At 34.5% G+C, this 19969-nt stretch overlaps 1 pseudogene; it reads left to right on the forward strand.

The window, feature by feature from the left end:
* The window catches only part of LOC131167416 (heat shock protein 81-1-like), a 44370-nt pseudogene that overhangs the window by 12671 nt on the left and 11730 nt on the right, over positions 1 to 19969 (forward strand).

Genomic DNA, 19969 nt, shown 5'->3' on the forward strand with positions numbered 1-19969 from the left:
TAGTGGGTTGCGTTGGGTTGTGAGGAGCAGCTGCTGGTAAATTGATGTTTGGTGGTGGATTTGGAGGAGTGGTTTGGCTGGTATTGAAGGATTCATCCATCGTGCTCTGATACCATGTAAGAATTTGACTCTGCTACTGGTAGTGGGGCTGAATTGCAATGAATCAGGCAGAGAAGGAAAGAAGGGAATGCAGAACAAAGGGAACACGAAATGGCAGTGTAATTCTCTCGCCTACCACTGTGTTTGAATTAGCAAAGTATATATACAGTAAAAATGAAAGAATCAAAATCGTTAGAGGCTAACTACAAGAATAAAGGAAACAGTTATTGCTAACTAATCCCTGCAACAGAATGGAGAAAGAATAAAACAAATTAAATAAATGAAATAAAAACAAGAATTGTGCAGGTACGGTTATGCACAGCTGCCTACATCAGGTTCAGGTTCCTTCATTCTTCAACATGACCAGCCTGAAGGACTATGTCACAAGGATGAAAGAAGGTCGGAATGATATTTATTACATCACGGGAGAGAGCAAGAAGGCTGTTGAGAACTCCCCCTTCCTCGAGAAGCTGAAGAAGAAGGGTTATGAAGTGCTGTACATGGTTGATGCTATTGACGAATACACAGTAGGTCAGCTGAAGGAGTTTGATATATTAATGGTTTGTTTAGATCAAGGATTTTACTTAGGAAAAAAAAAAGAAAGAAAAGAAAACGAAAATAAGGGGGAAACCAATTTTCATTTATATTTTCCTTCTATATTAAATTATATTAAAAATGAGAGTTTTTTTATATGATTAAAAAAATTGAGGAAATATAAATATTAATTATGTGTAAAATCAAACTTTTGTTTGTGAATTTGATATATTTTTTATTTTCTTTCGTACTTTACTTGATAACCAAACATGAAAATATGGATTTCTTTATCTTTTTATTTTCTTTTCCTAATATTTTTCGAGTCCCAATCCGGGTCTAAATTTTTTTTTTCTTTTTGTTTCGGTTGAGGGACTTTGGATATAGTACAATTTTAACATGTGATCAACAAAGTTAAAAAAAAAAAAAATGCATAGCTAGATCAATAGATAAATACCTAGCTTGTATAAGAGTTATGACCTAATTTTTACTAATAATTAATAAACATATGAACTCTAATTATTGACAAAATATAAAAATATTCTAAAATAATTGAAAACCATAAAATATAGAACAGTTGAAATTCGCAAACAAAAATAGAAAGCTAATAACATAAACAAACATGTTTACATGATTTTTTTTCACTTCATAGAAATAAAAATAGAAAGTAGGGAGCAAAAAATATGCCAAATACAATCTAATCTTTGATTTCTTTAATGATATTATTCAACTACAAAATCTTTGGCCTGCTAGTTTAGTATTCTTATTGCTCCAATTTCTCTCTATCATGCCTTCTCATATAGCACTATAGTTACACTCTTAAATATTATTTATAATTAAATATAATTTATATGAGATCATCATATCGTTTATGTGATAAAATCTTACCATACAAAATAGTTATTAGAGAAATCGAGCTTATCAAACATTAAAAATTAGCCTTTCTTTTGATTTGTATAGCAACTTCTCAAATTAATAAAGCAATAAGATTTACCCTAAATTTGGAAAAGTCCTAAATTTAAATTTATACTAAATTTAGTATGGTCCACATAGGAGAAACATCTCATAGAATATATATCGTGGCCCACATAGACACCACTAACCACCAATACCAATCCCTATGACCTACTTGTAGTATATCAATAAAACAACCTCTTTGGGCCTGCCAATGCTCTACCCCAATATATAATGATAATATACGAACTCCTCAAGCCCGCTAACGTTATATTGTGATACACACGAATAACCACACAAAATAACCCATAAACACACATCACAATATTTGTCACGCAACAATCTCAACATCAGTATTTACAATCAATTAGAATTTATCACCCGACAATGATCACAATCCAACAATATATTTCATCATTCTATACCCACAATAGCCAATTAAAATTATGAAAGTTGTATTTCTGCCACACAATTTCTTTTCCATATATATATATTTTATCAAAGGTCAATATTTTTCCCAAATGATCAACTGTTCAAATACATTATATAATACACACACACACACACATATTATATTCCCAAATTAACCGGTTTAAACTTTAATAAAAACCCTACTATAATTAATTCCCCTTACCTGGTTTCCTAGATTATGCCAGCGGAAACTCTGAAACGTCGCCTACAGCACTCATCGAATCCTAATTCAAAAACCCAAGTTCAACAACCCAAACTTCAATACAATGCTATTAATAATATAACTTGAAAATACCCTACTTACCCTGATTTTGGAATGGTTCTCAAACTCCTCAAATGAAAATTTTACTATGGTTAAGTTGTAGAGAATCTTCTCAAGAGTAACGTGACGGCTTCCAGTCGTCAAACTGATTAGAATCGAAGCCGAAATTCTAGAGAGAAGTCAAAGAGACGAATTTTAGAGAGAGAAAGAGGGTTTGCATGCAGTTCTCTCGCTGAAAATGTGATTTTTGCTTATTTATAGGTGACTGGTCACGTATAATTTCATATTACATAATATCACTCCAAATTCAAGACCTATTTAAGATCCTCATACTGTCCTAATATTTTTTTTTAGAGTATTTGTACCTTTTTTTAAATAATGTATTGTTAAGAATTAATAATAATAACAATAAATTATAAGTGCTAAATATAGGTGGTTTAGATTTGCGTCCTTTCCCCAAAGAGAGACAAACATCTTCTGGGTTAAAAAAAGTAAATAATTTGAACCAAATGAAGGGAAATAAAAGGGTTGATCTGAAAAAGTAGCTAAAGAAGAGTCAAAGAACCACGCCACAGAAAACAAGCCTAATGAGTCATGGCTTCCAAGTTGGGACATGGAGACTGGAGTGGTGGAAAGTTCAGGGAAGAATGGATGAGCATGCATCATCATGGGTAGGGTTGGTCCATTGGGCATTGGCATACCATTATTAATGGATTGCAATTGCAGAGACAGATTTGTCATGCGACTGATATGCTACTACCGATTCTGGAGGGCATATTTTAAATGGTTCAGACGACTAAAGTCTATCTTTTAAACTTTTGAATAACGCTGATTTCTTTCTAAAATTGAAAGATATGGTTTTCAAACTTAGGAAAAATGGTAAGAATTTTTCCTGATCTATATAAGGGTTATTATATTCGCATTAGGGCACCAAAACAAACCAATACACACGCACACAATTGATATACATTCAATTCTTCTTTATTCATACTTTGAAATAGCAGTTGTGCATATTCTTGAGCCCTAATTTATTTCTGATTTCTGATTTCTACTACTAATTTTCTCAATCCACAAATTAGAAAACCTTCAAATTCTTAGTGAGCTTCAATTGCATTTTTATTTTTATTTTTATTAAGAGTGCATAATATTTATTATTGTAAGAAATATGCTCTACTATGAGAGTATTCAACTTGTACAAACAAACTGATTTGCTGTTTTTGCAATCTAACAAATCAGGGATAGGGTTGTTGCCTAACAAGAAGGTGTTCTTTAATTTTTCCACTTATTAACTACTGTGTATGTTTTAAAGTTATTGGGAAAATATGTTGAATGCTGAGATTTGATTGAGTTCACTTTGAACAACTAAATTGGTTGGTTAATGTTGTCTATGGTTTATGTTTTTTGGTTAAAATTCAGACAAGTGCTGAAACTCTTGAATTAAGTTTTGGTTGGCCGAGGAAAAGTTATTTCAAGTTGTTTGATTGTTCAAGTATAAGAAGGATACTCACTTGATTAATATTATAGAATCTTGTTTTAGTAATAAACTTGTTCATTGTTGGAATTATAAGTTGATATCTGAACTTGCTGAAGGTAAAATTCAGTTTGTGTTTTTGAATTTCATATATACCTAGGATTGTCAATTGGTATAGTCGTTCGCTGCTTAGTTGATTGTGTTGTGATTGATATTGTTGAAAGGTATAAAATAAATCAATCTTCCGCGTAATAAATTTTAATATACCCAATTCAACCCCCTCTTAGGATTACACCGTTACTTTCAATTGGTATCGAAACATAGGTTGTAACAAATCCTAATAGGTAGTTATACAAAAATCGTAATGGAAAATGTAGGTGTATCCCCATTTAGTGAAGGGCAATCCTCATCTTGATCCCCAATCTTCTGCGGTGTAAATTATACCTTTTGGAAACAACGAATGAGAATATTTTTGCAAACCATGGATTGGAAAGTTTGGAAAGTAATAATATAAGGGAACTATGTTCCTTCTAAGACTATAGAAAATAAGGAAGTTCCTAAAGAAGAATATGAAATGACTGTGATTGATATGAAAATATTGCAAATAAACTCTAGTGCTATGAATGCCTTACACTATGCTTATCACACATTAAAAATTGAAGGAGTGCAACTCCACCACACATTTGATAGATTAAGAGTGAAAAAAAAAAAAGAGTAATTATTTTGGCTTGAGGAATTTTCCATCTAGTGGTTGCAATGTTTGGTCGTGATAAATACTAGAGATTTTTCCTAATTAGGTATATATTAAAAATCGCACACATTAATGGTTCGTTTAGATCAAGGATTTTACTTAGGAAAAAAAAAGAAAGAAAACAAAACAAAAATAAGGCGGAAACCAAATTTCATTTGTATTTTCCTTCTATATTAAATTCTATTAAAAATGAGAGTTTTTTTATATGATTAAAAAATTGAAGAAATATAAATATTAATTATGTGTAAAATCAAAATTTTGTTTGTGAATTTGATATATTTTTTATTTTCTTTTGTACTTTACTTGATAACCAAACATGAAAATATGGATTTCTTTATCTTTTATTTTCTTTTCCTAATATTTTTCAAGTCCCAATCGGGGTCTAAATTTATTTTTTTATTTTTTTGTTTCGGCTGAGGGACTTTGGATATAGTTCAATTTTAACATGTGATCGACAAAGTTAAAAAATAAATAAAAATAAAAATACATAACTGAGTCAATAGATAAATACCTAGCTTGTATAAGAGTTATTACCTAGTTTTCGCTAATAATTAATAAACATATGAACTCTAATTATTGACAAAATATAAAAATATTCTAAAATAATTGAAAACCATAAAATATAGAACTGTTAAAATTTGCAAACAAAAATAGAAAGCTAATAACATAAACAAACATATTTACATAATTTTTTTTCACTTCATAGAAATAAAAATAGAAAGTAGAGAGCAAAAAATATGTCAAATACAATCTAATCTTTAATTTCTTTAATGATATTATTCAACTACAAACTCTTTGGGCCACTAGTTTAGTATTCTTATTGCCCCAACTTCTCTCTATCATGCCTTCTCATATAGCACTATAGTTACACTCTTAAATATTATTTATAATAACAACTAATAACAATGTAATAAAATGAATTAAATATTATTTATATGAGATCATCATATCGTTTATGTGATAAAATCTTACCATACAAAACAGATATTAGAGAACTCGAGCTTATCGAACATTAAAAATTAGCCTTTCCTGTGATTTGTATCGCGCCTTCTCAAATTAATAAAGCAATAAGATTTACCCTAAAATTGGAAAAAGTCCTGAATTTAAATTTATGCTAATTTAGTATAAATTTAAATTATAAGTTTTACCTTGCCATATATATATATATATATATATATATATATATATATATACATATAATTAAATTATTATATCATTCATCTTATTAGATCACATTTCTCATAAACATACTATCCACACAAGACTAACATCCACACATGGTCCACACAGGACAAATATCAATGCATGGTCCACACATGACTGGTCCACACAGAACAAACATCTACACACGGTCCACACAGGACCGGTTCACACAGGAAAAACATCAACGCATGGTCCACACAAGATTGGTCCACACAGGACAATCATCTCATAGAATATATATTGTGACCCACACAGGCACCACTAACCGCCAATACCAATCCCCATGACCTACCCATAGTATATCAATAAAACAACCTCTTTGGGTCTGGCAATGCTCTACCCCAATATATAATGACAATATATGAACTCCTCAGGCCTGCCAATGTTATTGTGATACACAGGAATAACCACACAAAATAACCCATAAACACACATCACAATATTTTTCATGCAACAATCTCAACATCAGTATTTACAATCAATCAGAATTTATCACCTGACAATATTCACAACATGCCAGTATCCATAACCAACCAATGATCACAATCCAACAGTATATTTCATCATTCTATACCCACAATAGCCAATTAAAATTATGAAAGTTGTATTCCACAATTTCTTTTCCATATGTATATTTTATCAAAGGTCAATATTTTTCCCAAATGATCAACTGTTCAAATACATCATACTAATATATATATATATATATATATATATATATATATTATTCCCAAATTAATCGGTTTAAACTTTAATAAAAACCCTACTATAATTAATTCCCCTTACCTGGTTTCCTAGGTTACGCCCGCAAAAACTTCAAAACGTCGCCTACGGCACTCACCGAACCCTAATTCAAAAACCCAAGTTCAACAACCCAAACTTCAATACAATGCTATTTTATCATTCCTTGAACCCTATATATTCTATATTAATAATATAACTTAAAAATACCCTACTTCCCCTAATTTTGGAATGGTTCTCAAACTGAAATTTTACTCCGGTTAAGTTGTAGAGAATCTTCCCAAAAATAACGTGAGGGCTTCCAAACATCAAACCGGCTAGAATCGAAGCCGAAATTCTAGAAAGAAGTCAGAGAGATGAATTTTAGAGAGAGAAAGAGGGTTTGCATGCAATTCTCTTACTAAAAATGTGATTTTTACATATTTATAAATGACTGGTCACGTGGCCTTGTCGACAAATTGAAGAAGACAGTTCGTCGATGAAGGTGAAGAGCTCGTCGACGAAATAATAGGTCTAAATTACCCTCTCTCGATATCTCTTCATCGACGAGACACTGCGTCTCGTCGCCGAGCTGTACAAGGGAGTTCATCGATGAAGCCAAAGCGTTCGACAACGAATCCTGCTTTACCTCCTTTAAATTTTCCTTTCTCTTCATTATTTAATTATTATAATTTTCGAGTCTCTACATTGTCACTAAGTCATATTTGTTAAATTTGATGCTTTGTTGAGCTTTTGAGACTTCATAATCTCACAAAACATGAATTCAACATATTTCTACTCTAAAGAAATATCTAGATTCTACTTACACTATCAAAACCCACCCTCTCCCCATGATAGCTTTTGTCTCAACATTCTAATTTTCAAAATGATGAGATCAAAGTCAAAGAAATGTCTATTATTATTATTATTATTATTTGGGAAGGCCATATATGACTAGAGAAAATATATCTTTTTTTAAATATGCTTATTTTACTTTATAAAAAATTATGCATACAATAAATATTTTAGTAGAAATCTTTTTTATAAGAATAAAAAACATGCTCATCACTAAACAAATATATATATATGTCTTCAAATAAATCAAAAGAAAAAAAGAAAAAAAAGACTATTAGGTTGTCTTTTAAAGTATAAATTTCGGATCTTAAATTTGGATTTGGGTGAACTCGAAAAAAAAAATAATAATAATTTCATAGTACATAATACAACTCCAAATTCAAGACCTATTTAAGATTCTCGTACTCGTACTGTGCTAAGATTCTCATACCTTTTTTAAAATAATTTATATTTAAGAATTAATAATAATAACAATAAATTATAAGTGTTAAATATAGGTGGTTTAGATTTGTGTCTTTTCCCCGAAGAGAGACAAACATCTTTTGGGTTTAGAAAGTAAATAATTTGAACCAAATGAAGGGAAAGAAAAGGGTTGATCTGAAAAAGTAGCTAAAGACGAGTGAAGAATCAAAGAACCGTGGCACAGAAAACAAGTTGGGAAATGGAGTGGTGGAAGCTTCAGGGAAGAAGGGATGAGCATGCATCGTCATGGGTAGGGTTGGTCTATTGGGCATTGGCATTTGGCATGCAGCAGAGAAGGTTACTGGAAAAGGAGATGCAGCTCACAGTGCACGAAAGAATAGGGATTTACTTTGGGATTGCTTGGGAGAGAGAGACGGAGAAGGAGATGGACGGCAGCCGGTGCATGCACACGGGATATTGGCGGGGGTCGTGCGGCGCTGGGAGTGTAGAGGAGAAAAAGATTAGGGTTGGGAGACAGGTGGGGTTGCGACAGTGGCGCCTAAGAAATTAGGGTAGACCGTTTACCCTTTGATAACATGAGAAGGTTTGCGTTGTATATTTATAATAAATTAAAGATTTTATTGAATAATTATATATTAATTTTCTATTAATTAGATGATAGATAAAAGGAAAGTATATACATAATATCCTCATAAAATTAAGATAGACAATATTCAGTAACGACACATTCATTTCATTTCATTAATTTATCATTTTTTTTTAGGAAAGAAATATTACTTTAGTTGAACATTTAAATTTCTTAATTTGTGTTGACAAGTTCATCAGCTAAAAATCTATATATATATATATATATATATATATATATATATATATAATAAATCAAAAAAAAAAAAAAAAAAAAGTAAGAAAAAGCTATTAGGTTGTGTTTTGAAGTATGAATTTTAAACCTTAGATTTAGATTTGGATTGATTTTGAAAAAATTTAAAATAATTTTATATTATAGTAAATTTAAATTTAAAGCAACTCCAAATTCAATACCTATGCAAATATAGCATAACTTCTTTCGAGATTAGGTAAAAAGATGTATAGATGTCCTAAAAACTTGAAGATCTTCATATGGTCCTCATATTTTATTTTTAGAGCATTTGTACTGTTTTTAAATAATTCATAGTTAAAGAATCAATAATAAGAATAATTTACAAGTGTCTTGAGAATTAAATGTAGGTGGTTTGGATTTGTGTCTTTTCCCCGAAGAGAGACAAACATCTTTTGGGTTTAAGAAAGCAAATAATTTGAACCAAATGAAGGGAAAGAAAAAGGGTTGATCTGAAAGAGTGGCTAAAGACGAATGAAGAGTCAAAGAAGCGTGGCACAGAAGACAAGTTAGGAAATGGAGTGGCGGAAGCTTCGGGGAAGAAGGGATGAGCATGCATCGTCATGGGTAGGGTTGGTCCATTGGGCATTAGCGGCATTGGCATTTGGCATGCAGTGGGAGCGGGGGTAGGCTTTGAACTACCGCTGCCATACGTACCATTATCAATGGATTGCAGTTGCAGAGACAGATTTGTCAGCCGTAGGTGCGTGGGAGGTGGAGTCTTCAATCTGCATATGAACATAGGGACTGCAATGTACTGTCCACTATGTCGGCATGCATCCATCCAGGCTTCCAGCTACCTCCATTGTCCGAAGAATAATTAATTAATGGGCGTAGGGTAGGGTAGGGTAGGGTAGGAGAGGTGAGGGGCCGCAGTAGGCGTAGAAGGGGGTAGCCAACTCCGATTCCCCGTCTGTGCTATCAGTGCGTTTTTTTAACTCACCAACCTCTTCGCAGGCCCCAGATTTTATGATTGCGAATGCCACCTCACCCCGCTCAGCTCACGAGTTTTTTACTAAAATATTAAAAAAAAAAAAAAACATAAATATAATTAAGGAAATGAACTCAAAACGAATTTTGAAAATTTTAAAATTATACCTCAAAACTTTAAACATGCATGCTACATAAGTTTAAAAAGGACCCTTTTTTTTGTTTTTTGTTTTCCCCAATTGCTGAAACGACAAGTTACCATCTTTTTTATTTTTTTACTTGTGAAGTAAAAGTCAAAGAGCATAATTGGAAATATGAATGTCAATTTAATAATAGTAATAATAAACGATATTAATAATAATAATTATAATTTACTAGCATTAGGACTGATATAAATAAGGTAAGGTATAGTTTCTTTATTGATTAATTGAAAATAATAATTAAATCAGTATATAAACAGACTGTACAAAAATGTGCACATATAGATATACTATAAGATCCCAAAAAAATATACAATAATGATCTCTCTCAGGTAATATAAAAGCTCATATTTGAAATTTTTTTTTTAACACCAATGATCTACTTGTTATTCATTTCATGTGGATCATGACAACCCCTTTCAATTGTAATGAATTGTGTGTGTGTGTGTGTTGTAATATGTGGCTCATATGTTGAGTGGAGCACATGTATAAAGAGAAAATATGATGGAAAACAAAGATGCTGGTTTTCAGGACCAAACCGTCAACGGTTTTGTCCAAGTGCAAAAAAACAATCGATGAATTTGTTCTTGTTACTTCGATTGTTTGGTCTTGACTTCAAACTATTGACGGTATACTTGAAATTGTCAACGATTTTTCTTGATAGCTCAGCGTTGATTTTCAAATTTTGAATTGGAAACTTGTATAGGTTGGGTTTTAGGGGAAAACCTCTGGGAGAGTTATATATACATGTTGTATGATGTAACTCTATGTCTTTAAAAAGAACATAGTGAAAAATCACTATCGTTTGCTCCCATGGATATAGGCATTACTGAACCATGTAACTCTTTGTGTCATTATTTTATTGCTTTCATATAATTTGCGTGATTGTGTTTTTTGTATATTTCACTGTTGATTGCTGCATTGTAAGATCGTTTATTTTCGCTGTACATTCATTTGCACAACAAATTGGTATCAGAGCGTTTGGGTATAATGACTTCTGGAATTTCTTCTACAAAGTTCAATGTTGTTATGTTCAATAGAACAGTAAACTTTGAACTATGTTAGAGAATGGTTAAGGATTTGTTAATGTAGTAAGGTATGGTGAAAGCATTAAATAGAGGTCAACTAAAATGCATGGATGAAACAAGTTGGAAGGAATTAAAAGCAAAGATTGTGGCAACTATTAGACTTTGTATGGCTAATGACATATCGTATCATGTCATAGATGAGGAGTCTTTTGTAGCTGTTTGGCAGAAACTAGAAAGTCGGTATATGTCTAAGTCTTTAACGAATAAGTTGTATATTAAGCAAAAGTTGTACGCAATGAGTTATATTTCTGTGTATGTAAAAAATTATATTGTTTGTTGTATTCCAGGCATGGACCTGAAAAGGGAGACTAGCCCTGGTAAGTAGTCTCGGATTGACTTTGACCCGGTTAGGAAAGTTAGGTGCACAATCCTGATAAGGTGTGGTTATAGGTTGAGGTTAGCCCTGTTAATTGACCTGGTTGTAATTGATGTCGCTCCACCCGTTAAGTGAGAATTAGTGAAATCCTCGAACTTGCGAGCTAGAGGCGGGGACGTAGGCAGTATTGGTCGAACCTCAATAACATATCATGTGTGCACTTTACATTTTCGCAATTTATTTACTGCACGTATATGTTATATTATGAATGTTACGCATGATTTAATTTCCATATCTTACATTTATCTGCGCATTTGGGTTTATGAGTATATAGACAAACCCTAGGTTGAGTATTATTGCTACTGATTTTGACATACTTAGGAATATTTTTTAAATACCCAATTCACCCCTCCTTCTTGAGAATACACCAAAGTCATCAGTAACATATGAAATTGCCGTGAAATTTTCAAATCAGAAAAAGAAAGCAGAAGGAATCAATATTGTGGGCATTAATGAGCAACTGTCATAAGAATTTGAAGAAAAACTTACGAAAATTGATTAACTGAAAAAGTTGGTAAAAGAGGTTCACAGTCAAGAAAATTGATCAACTAGAAAAGTTGGTAAAAGAAGTTCGTAGCCAATCCCTATTAGGGGAAACCTCAGCTAGATTTTTTGATCCCTCCTTTACCAGGGAAATGATGGAGATCCATCTACCTAGTAATTTCAAGATGCCCAACATAGAGGACAAGAAGGGTCATCAGATCCCTTAGACCACCTTGATAATTTAGTATGTTGATGAAATTGGAAGGTGCACCTGATGCCATTATGTTTTGAACATTTGCAACAACCCTAAAGGGGAATGTTAGTGTGGTACCAGATATTGAACCTTGACTCAATTGGCCAGGTCTTTCTCCAAGATGGAGCAGTATTTTGTCGGGTATTTTGTTAGCAGCCGAAATATGGCAAAGACCTTGGCCTACCTTATAAGTCTTGTTAAGGAGGGGAAGAGATGCTGAAAGAGTTCATGTGTTAACGTTGTTTTATCAATGCAACTCTCGAGATCAGAAACCTAGACCACAGAGTAACAGTAGCTGCCTTGACGATGACTCTACAACCTTGTGACTTCTTAAATTCCATAGAGAGGAAACCCTTGATCGATCTGAGAAAGCTAATGGTACGAGCCTTAAAAATATATGAACTTGGAGGAATTTATCACCGCAAAAAGAAAAAAATCAGATTTGAAGAGAAAATATACTAAAGATAGATATGCTCCAAATTTAGGTGTTTACAATAAACAGTTCACAATAATCCAACCAGTAATGAATTTTACGAGTGCACAAGAGTTTCATATAATAAGCATTAAATAATGTAACATGTTCATGCATCCCATAAACAATATATATCATAATATAGTTCTATGAAAAAATAAAATATGATGTTTATGGTGTACATGGCTTCCATAGGACTCTAAAACAACTATAATAATCAAATAATGCAAATGAGTCCATGATTGATAGAATTTTCACTTAGTATATGCAAAAGTAAATTTAGAGATGAAGTTCAAAGTTCATTTGAAGTTCACTCATTCTTTCAAAATTGTTTTAACATTTAGCATACTATAATTATATGAGCATATGGTATATGGCTATGATTATTTTGGAAAAAAGTCAACAAATTTTCGGCAGCATGCCGTCTATAAATATAACATTTCCCAAACTTGCAAGTCACAAAAGCATGCAATGCACAATATTTTTGCATCATACAAATGTCATTTAGATTAAGACATGCAACAACCTAAAAGTATCTACCAGCAGGCAATACACATCACTGCATCAGTTATGTAGGTGGCGTTCTAATCAAGCATGCAGTCCTAATGTCCACTACCAGCATGCAGTTCGCAAGATATATCAATCCAAACATGCAGTCTAGAAGTTAAATCATCTCTTAAACTAAAGTTTGAACTTTATGACATAATATATAATTTGCCTATACAAGAAAAGCTCGATATAATATTATAGGCAGCTGATGAGGATGTGAGTATCGGTTCATCTAATTACATAAAAGATTAAACTACATGCATTGCTATTTTTGTTCGAAGATTTCATGTTTTGGATTTAAATTTGTCTGAATTTAGATAAAAATTAATATAATTTTATGTTTTGTCCTAATTCAATTTAACATTGCTAGATTTGTTAAGCATGTGTACCACAAACAAAGTCTACAACAACAATAAAACTTAAGTCCCACTAGGTAGGATTGGTTACATGAATCATTTTATGCCTACACTTGGACACACACACAAACACACACACAGATATATATATATATAGTTGATGAAACAACCAAAAAGTTTTTCCTTCATTAACAAGCTCTTAACATTGGGTTGTTCTTTAAATACATCATTTTTTACACAACCTAGACTAAATATATGTCTGCCAACAAAATACATGCTTAATATCTATAATATCTTCTTGCCAGCCTATAATACATGTCAAAATGGCAATTTCTTGGAAAACTTAACTAGTGAGGTTCTTATTCAGTTTGAACCTGAAATTGTTATGGAGTAGGGTGAGCAACCACAAGCTCAGTAGGCATTCTTAATCCTCATTCAAATAAGGATTTCCATATTTTAATAAATGATTTCATATATGCATGCATAATATTATGGTGCATGAATACTCTCTTTATTCTAAGCCATATGCATGAACACACCCTTATCGTAAGCAATCTCTTCATCCAAAGGTACCATCATAAAACATTCACATAGCATGAATTTTGATGTTTTTTCTGACATAGCAGTGTTGTCTCAAAAAAATGTAATTTTTATCTCGAATAAGTGCCAAATTGTAGCTTGCCCAACCACTGATTAACGCGGAAATACCCTATGGAGATTTTGGGCCTTTCACCCATAGGAGACAATCCCTACTTACTCAAATTCCACAATATCACATCCACAAAAAAAAAACAACGCTAGCTATTTCACACAATAGCAATTCAACATATGCATACACAAGCTATGCCATGCCAAATAAAACCATCATCCCTAGGAAAGTTTCTAACTAAATTAAATATGCAGCTATGACAACCAAAGAGAACATATATGCTGCCATATCAAGTAATTAGAAATAGCAAGCTTAAATCTTCTTTAGTAGGATTCAGTTCCATGCAAGCTTCCTTTGAATAACCAAAATGCCTAGATGAATAAATGAAAATTAATAACACCTACCTTGATTTTCAGCTTCTTCAAACTAGGTTTAAGTTTCCCTTTGAAAATTTCCTATATTTTCTACTGATTTTTCTCTGAATTTCCCTAATATTCTGCAGAGTTCTCTCTCTCTCTCTCTCTCTCTCTCTCTCTCTCTCTCTCTCTCTCTCTCTCTCTCTCTCTCTCTCTCTCTCTCTCTCTCTCCATAACTAAGGTTTATAGAAGAGTTTGTGGTTTTTTATATATTATGGCTGCTCTGTAGGGCTGAATGGTTAAGACAGTAGCTACTCGCTACCAGCTGCCTGCTGCCTACTAAGTGTCTCCTTCTAGGCTGGAAACATGGCAGGACTGCAGCAGCTAGTGGTGACAACAGTGCTACAGTGCCACCGTCTGTGCGCTAGGTGTTGGGACTTGGTGTGGAAGCTGCCATGTGGCTGCTGCTGGTTTGTAGTGCTGCCAAGAGTCGCACTTGGTTTAAGCATGGCCCATCTTGTTTTTCCTTTTTTTTTGTTCCCCCCCCCCCCCTCTCTCTCTCTCTCTGCTCCAACTCTTATGTTGTTTTGGTTTTACAATGTTCCTCATAATTTTCTTTCATCTAAGCCCCTTTTACCACTAATAAATTGAGTGGAATTTCAAATACCAGTTAACACAATTAATGAATGACATGGTTAGTATGAACTTTTTTAATGCAAAACAAAGCAAAAAAAAGCACGCAAATTGATTAAAGCAATTTAATTTAAATTTACTGTGGCCTAAAGGTTATGGGTGTCATAGTTCTCACCATATTTACCTTCACAACATTTGACTTGAAAAAGCAAGTAAGTATTATCGAGTGCTTCTCATGCTCAGAGTTGGGTACCTTCAATGAGGTATTCACCTATGCAGTTATCTTAAATCCCTGTTAGTAGTATTTCTGAAATCCTAGTCAGCTTTAGTATCTAATAATCATCCTTCTTTGGATGACGGGGATTTTTTTTTTTTTTTTTTGTCAGGAATTTAAAAAATATCTTAGTGCCCTAGGTTGTTGAGCCTTCTTCATTGTTTAGTTTGTTAGATTTCTTTTGGCCTTTAACTAGACAGGACTTTAGGGTATTGAGGTCTTTTTGAAGGTCAAAACCTAAGTTGGGTTAACAATTATTTAACACCATCTATTACTGATTAGGTGGCCTTATATGGATTGATCTCTTGGGTATGTGCAATGTTTTAATTGTGAACAGAGACCCTCTTTTGCTTTGCTTTGCTTAGAAGCTTGGGGTACAAGTTATGCAGTTTCTTTCTGGAAAGGTTTACGTTTGTCTGGTGTCCATGGAGGCTTTTTTGTTTACTAGTTTTAATGGTCTTGGAAGGGACAAAAATGCTACAATGTTATGGAATTAGAACTGTTCTCTCTTTGCAATTCTTTGAGCTGTGTTGGGGGGGTGGGTGGGTTGGGAATGCTCACATTTTTTATGGTTTTTCTCCACCTTTGCAGTTGCTTTGATTGGGAATTTGCCTTCGTGCATTTTGTGGGCTCTTTTTTTAGTTATTTTCTTGGATTTTTTTTTAATGATTTTTTATAACTGTAGGATTGACTGCCATTATTGTTTATGAGTCTCATGTTAGCAGTGTGGTACATAGGACTATTAGTTCTATCTTCTATTTATATTATTCTTTTGCATAATGAGGATCACTTGATGCAAATGCGAGTGATTATAGGCCAATTAGAGTGGTGACTAGTGTGCATAAGATTTTAATTGAGGTCTCATCTAAAAGGTTGTGAGTTTTTCTTAGGAAGCATTTGTTGGAGTCCTTTGATCTCTTTAAAGCTCATTAGAAGTTTCATGACATGGTGGTTATCTTGCACAATTTTTGGGTTATCTTTCAAGATTCTTAGGGATATTGTAGCCATGGAATTTGGGATGTCCACATTAAGGAACTCACATTAATATTTTGTAGTAGGCATCTTGGATTCTCTAGGAATGCAAAATGCCCCTAGAACATGGCTAGTCAATGGTCACCTCTTCAAAAGTGAACCTCGAAAGGCTGGAGGACTAAGTGATTAAGGAGACCTTGATTTGAAGGATTTTTGTAAGTACTTCAAAGCCAATTACTATTTAGATATGTGAAACTCTTATATATCCGAGCTTGGGACTATCTATGTGTAAGAACCTGAACCGTGATATATGGGTTTATTTTGTAAAAGAGGGGTGAAAGTGGAAATTGTATAGACTTCGTCGACGAGGCCACAATTCATTGATGAAGCTAGTGAAGAACTCGTTGACGAAATTCAGAAGCTCGTCGACGAGTGAATACCGAGAGGCTCAGGAAAATGGAAATATCTGGTTCATCTACAAGGCCATCGATTCATCGATGAATCTTGTGAAGAATACGTCGATGAGGATCTCAATTCATCAACGAATCTACTCGGGTCAAAGGCTTATAAAAGATATTTTTGGGTTTCTTCATTGCTAAGTTTTGGAAATCCTCTCTCTCTCTCTCTTTAGATTTCAAAGCTCTCTCTCTCTTTCTCCTTGATTTCTTCGTTGTGCGTCGTCTAATTCACAAATCCAAAGTTACAGCGAGGATCAGTGCAGGATTCTCTACATTTCTAGCGGATCGAAATCTTGTTTCGGAGGATTTCGAGTTTTGAGCTAAAATTGAGGCTCGATTTTCATTTCTAATTCGGTATATGTGTAGTAGTACGGATTGTAAGTATGTATTGTACTGTGGTTTGTAGATTTTGGAGGCTCGATTCGTAGTTTTGAGGATCGTAGAGTTCGTAGTTGGATTTTAAATTAAGGTAAGGGGATTTTGTTTATATCAGTCCATTTTCGAAATCAGGATTGGTAAGCCTGTAGGCTACCATCGTATGTATGTTTTGGCTACTTATTTGGGAAAATCTATCTGGTAAAAATGCGGGATTTTCGGGTTATAGTTTTCGGGAAAATTGGGGATTTCGGATATCATCTCTAATTTCTTTGGAAAACCATTTGTCTTGTTTAAATTGTACTATTGAGGTGATCGTAATCCATATTTGCATAAACTGTATACTTGAAATTGTAAATGATATGATTTTCCGTAAACCAAATAAGTGTGGTATGTATGGTTGTATGAAATTGTTCCAGGTATTTGTAAAACAGCTATGTGACGGCTAATTACCGTACGCTGAAATGTATAGGAACGTAAGTTCCAAAATGATTTAAGTGATTTGTAAAACTGCGAGGTATTGGGTAGTTACCATGGGCAAGAGTGGCCGGCTCTATATCCGGGGTGTAAAAATATCACCAGTATGTTTTGGCTGGTCACCGAAGGTGTGCTCTACATCGTTTGTAGCAATGGATTCACTATGGGCCTGAGATCATAGCAGCGTATTTTTGCATATGGCAATTTAATCGGGGTGAGACTGAGTGACCTTGTGTAGTTGCATATGTAGCAATGTAATCACTATTGGGCCTGAGTCGTAGATCTTTGTAGTTGCATGTGTAGTAATGTAATCGCTGTGAGACTAGGTGACCTTTTGTAGTTGCGTATGTAGCAATGGATTAACTATTGAGCCTTGATCGTCGCAGTGTAGTTGCGTATGTAGCAATGTAATCACTGTGAGACGAGGTGACCTTGTATAGTTGCGAACTAGTGTGACGACATTGACCGTATGTATGTATGTACGTATGTATTTGGGTATCGTATGAATTGGAATGGTTTTGTGAAAATACTCGAACTGTATGGAAATGTATGAAACTATACGAATTGTTTCAAATTGTATCGTATGTATAGTGTTGTGAAGTATGTAAATGACACTGGTATGCCACACACTGATATAACCTGTTTTCTCCTTTCCTGAGAGGTATCTCACCCCGAATATATATAAATGTTTTTCAAGTCCTTCGGGTAGCCGAAACTAGCATCCTAGCATCCGAAAGTGAGGGGTGTTGTTTAGCAACTACTAGTACCTGTTAGGTATGAGTTTGGGCATCCAGGTTGTCTGGATGGTTTTTGTAGACACTTGGGGTATGCTTTGTATATGAGAAGGTATATCCTAACTTGTATAGACTTTGGTATAATACTGGTTATACATAAAAGACCATATTCTACTGTGTATTTTGATGAGTATGGACGTATGTATGTATATAAATAGGGCATCCGTTCACCCCATGGGTCGGACCCTTTTTGTATGTGGTATCATGTATATTTTAATTGATACAGAGATTGGTTAGGTTACTAAATTCACATCTGGGACCCATTCATAGGTTCGAGGCATGACAGCTTGGTATCAGAACTAACCAGGTTGTTAGGTCTTGTAGACTTGGTTAGGAGTATTGATGTGTACATACTAGAGTATAGGAAGTAGGAAATGGGTAGTGTTGGTTGAGGGTTGTTCTGTTGCTAGATCGGGATGTGTCGGCAGTGTTCTGTGTTTTTCCTGGAATGTCGATTCCAGTAAAGGCAAGGCAGACCATTGATGGATTCATGTCGGGGTGATGGGACAAGCTTAGACCTATGAGAGTAATAGTTGACATGATTAGGACTATGATTATGTTAACTGCGTATGATATAGGAATTCTAACCGATTCCTATTCTGTTTTCAGAATGGAGACCAAGGATAATAACTTGGAAAGTGGCTCCGAGGAGATGGCAAGCGATGAGTCTCCTTCTGTGTCCGAGAGATTGGACGGAGTGTTAGGAGACGCGAGAGTTCCCCTATTGATGCGGGGTGTACCATCGAGAGGTTCATATGCATGCACCCTCCGAAATTTATAGGAGGACCTGATACGATAGTGGCGGAGGACTGGATTGAGAAGACCGAGAGGATTTTGGGAGTCCTCCACTGCACTGAGAAGCAAAAGGTCTTGTACGCTCTCTTTCAGTTGACTAGGGAGGCAGGGCGATGGTGGATAGCGGTGAGTCTGCTTGAGAGGCAGAGAGCTGGTCCATCTGATATGATGTGGAGCTGCTTCAATGAGGTTTTTTTTTTAGAGATACTTTCCGATCTCCACCAAGGATGTGAAGGCTGATGAGTTTCTGGTCCTGAAGCAGGGAAATTTGACGGTGCAGAGGTATGCTTCCAAATATATCGAGTTATCTCCATTTGCATCGTATTTGGTTCTGAATGAGCACGAGAAGGCGCGAAGGTTTGAGAAGGGTTTGAGGAAAGATATCCACTGTCTTGTAAGGATGCTGCAGATTCGTGAGTTCTCCGTTCTGGTGGATAAAGCCATCATAGTTGAGACCGACCTTTGGGGAGATGAGATAGTGCAGGTTTTGGGGAACAGGCTAGTATCTTCTGGTCCTCAGAGTGGACCTCGACAGAGTCAGTGGAAAAAGAAGAAGAATTACAACTCTGGTTATCGGCAGAACACCGAGCGGCAGAGTTCTCAAGGGGATCCATCCTCCGCACCATGCGCCAAATACCATAAATGGCATGATGACGAATGTCGGCCATTCTAGGGTGTTTGCTACAACTGTGGCAAGTCAGGCCACATGGCGAAAAGCTGTTAGGAACCGAGGAGGACTATGCCTGCACAGAGTCAGAACAGTGGAAGTAACCAGGTGCCTCGGGTAAATTACCAGGCAACCACGGCTCCGGTGAGAGTATATTCACTTACTCCAGCAGATGTGGAACACACTAGGAACGTGGTG

The sequence above is a fragment of the Malania oleifera genome, chromosome 11, assembly GCF_029873635.1.
Source record: "Malania oleifera isolate guangnan ecotype guangnan chromosome 11, ASM2987363v1, whole genome shotgun sequence".
Taxonomy (NCBI): domain Eukaryota; kingdom Viridiplantae; phylum Streptophyta; class Magnoliopsida; order Santalales; family Ximeniaceae; genus Malania; species Malania oleifera.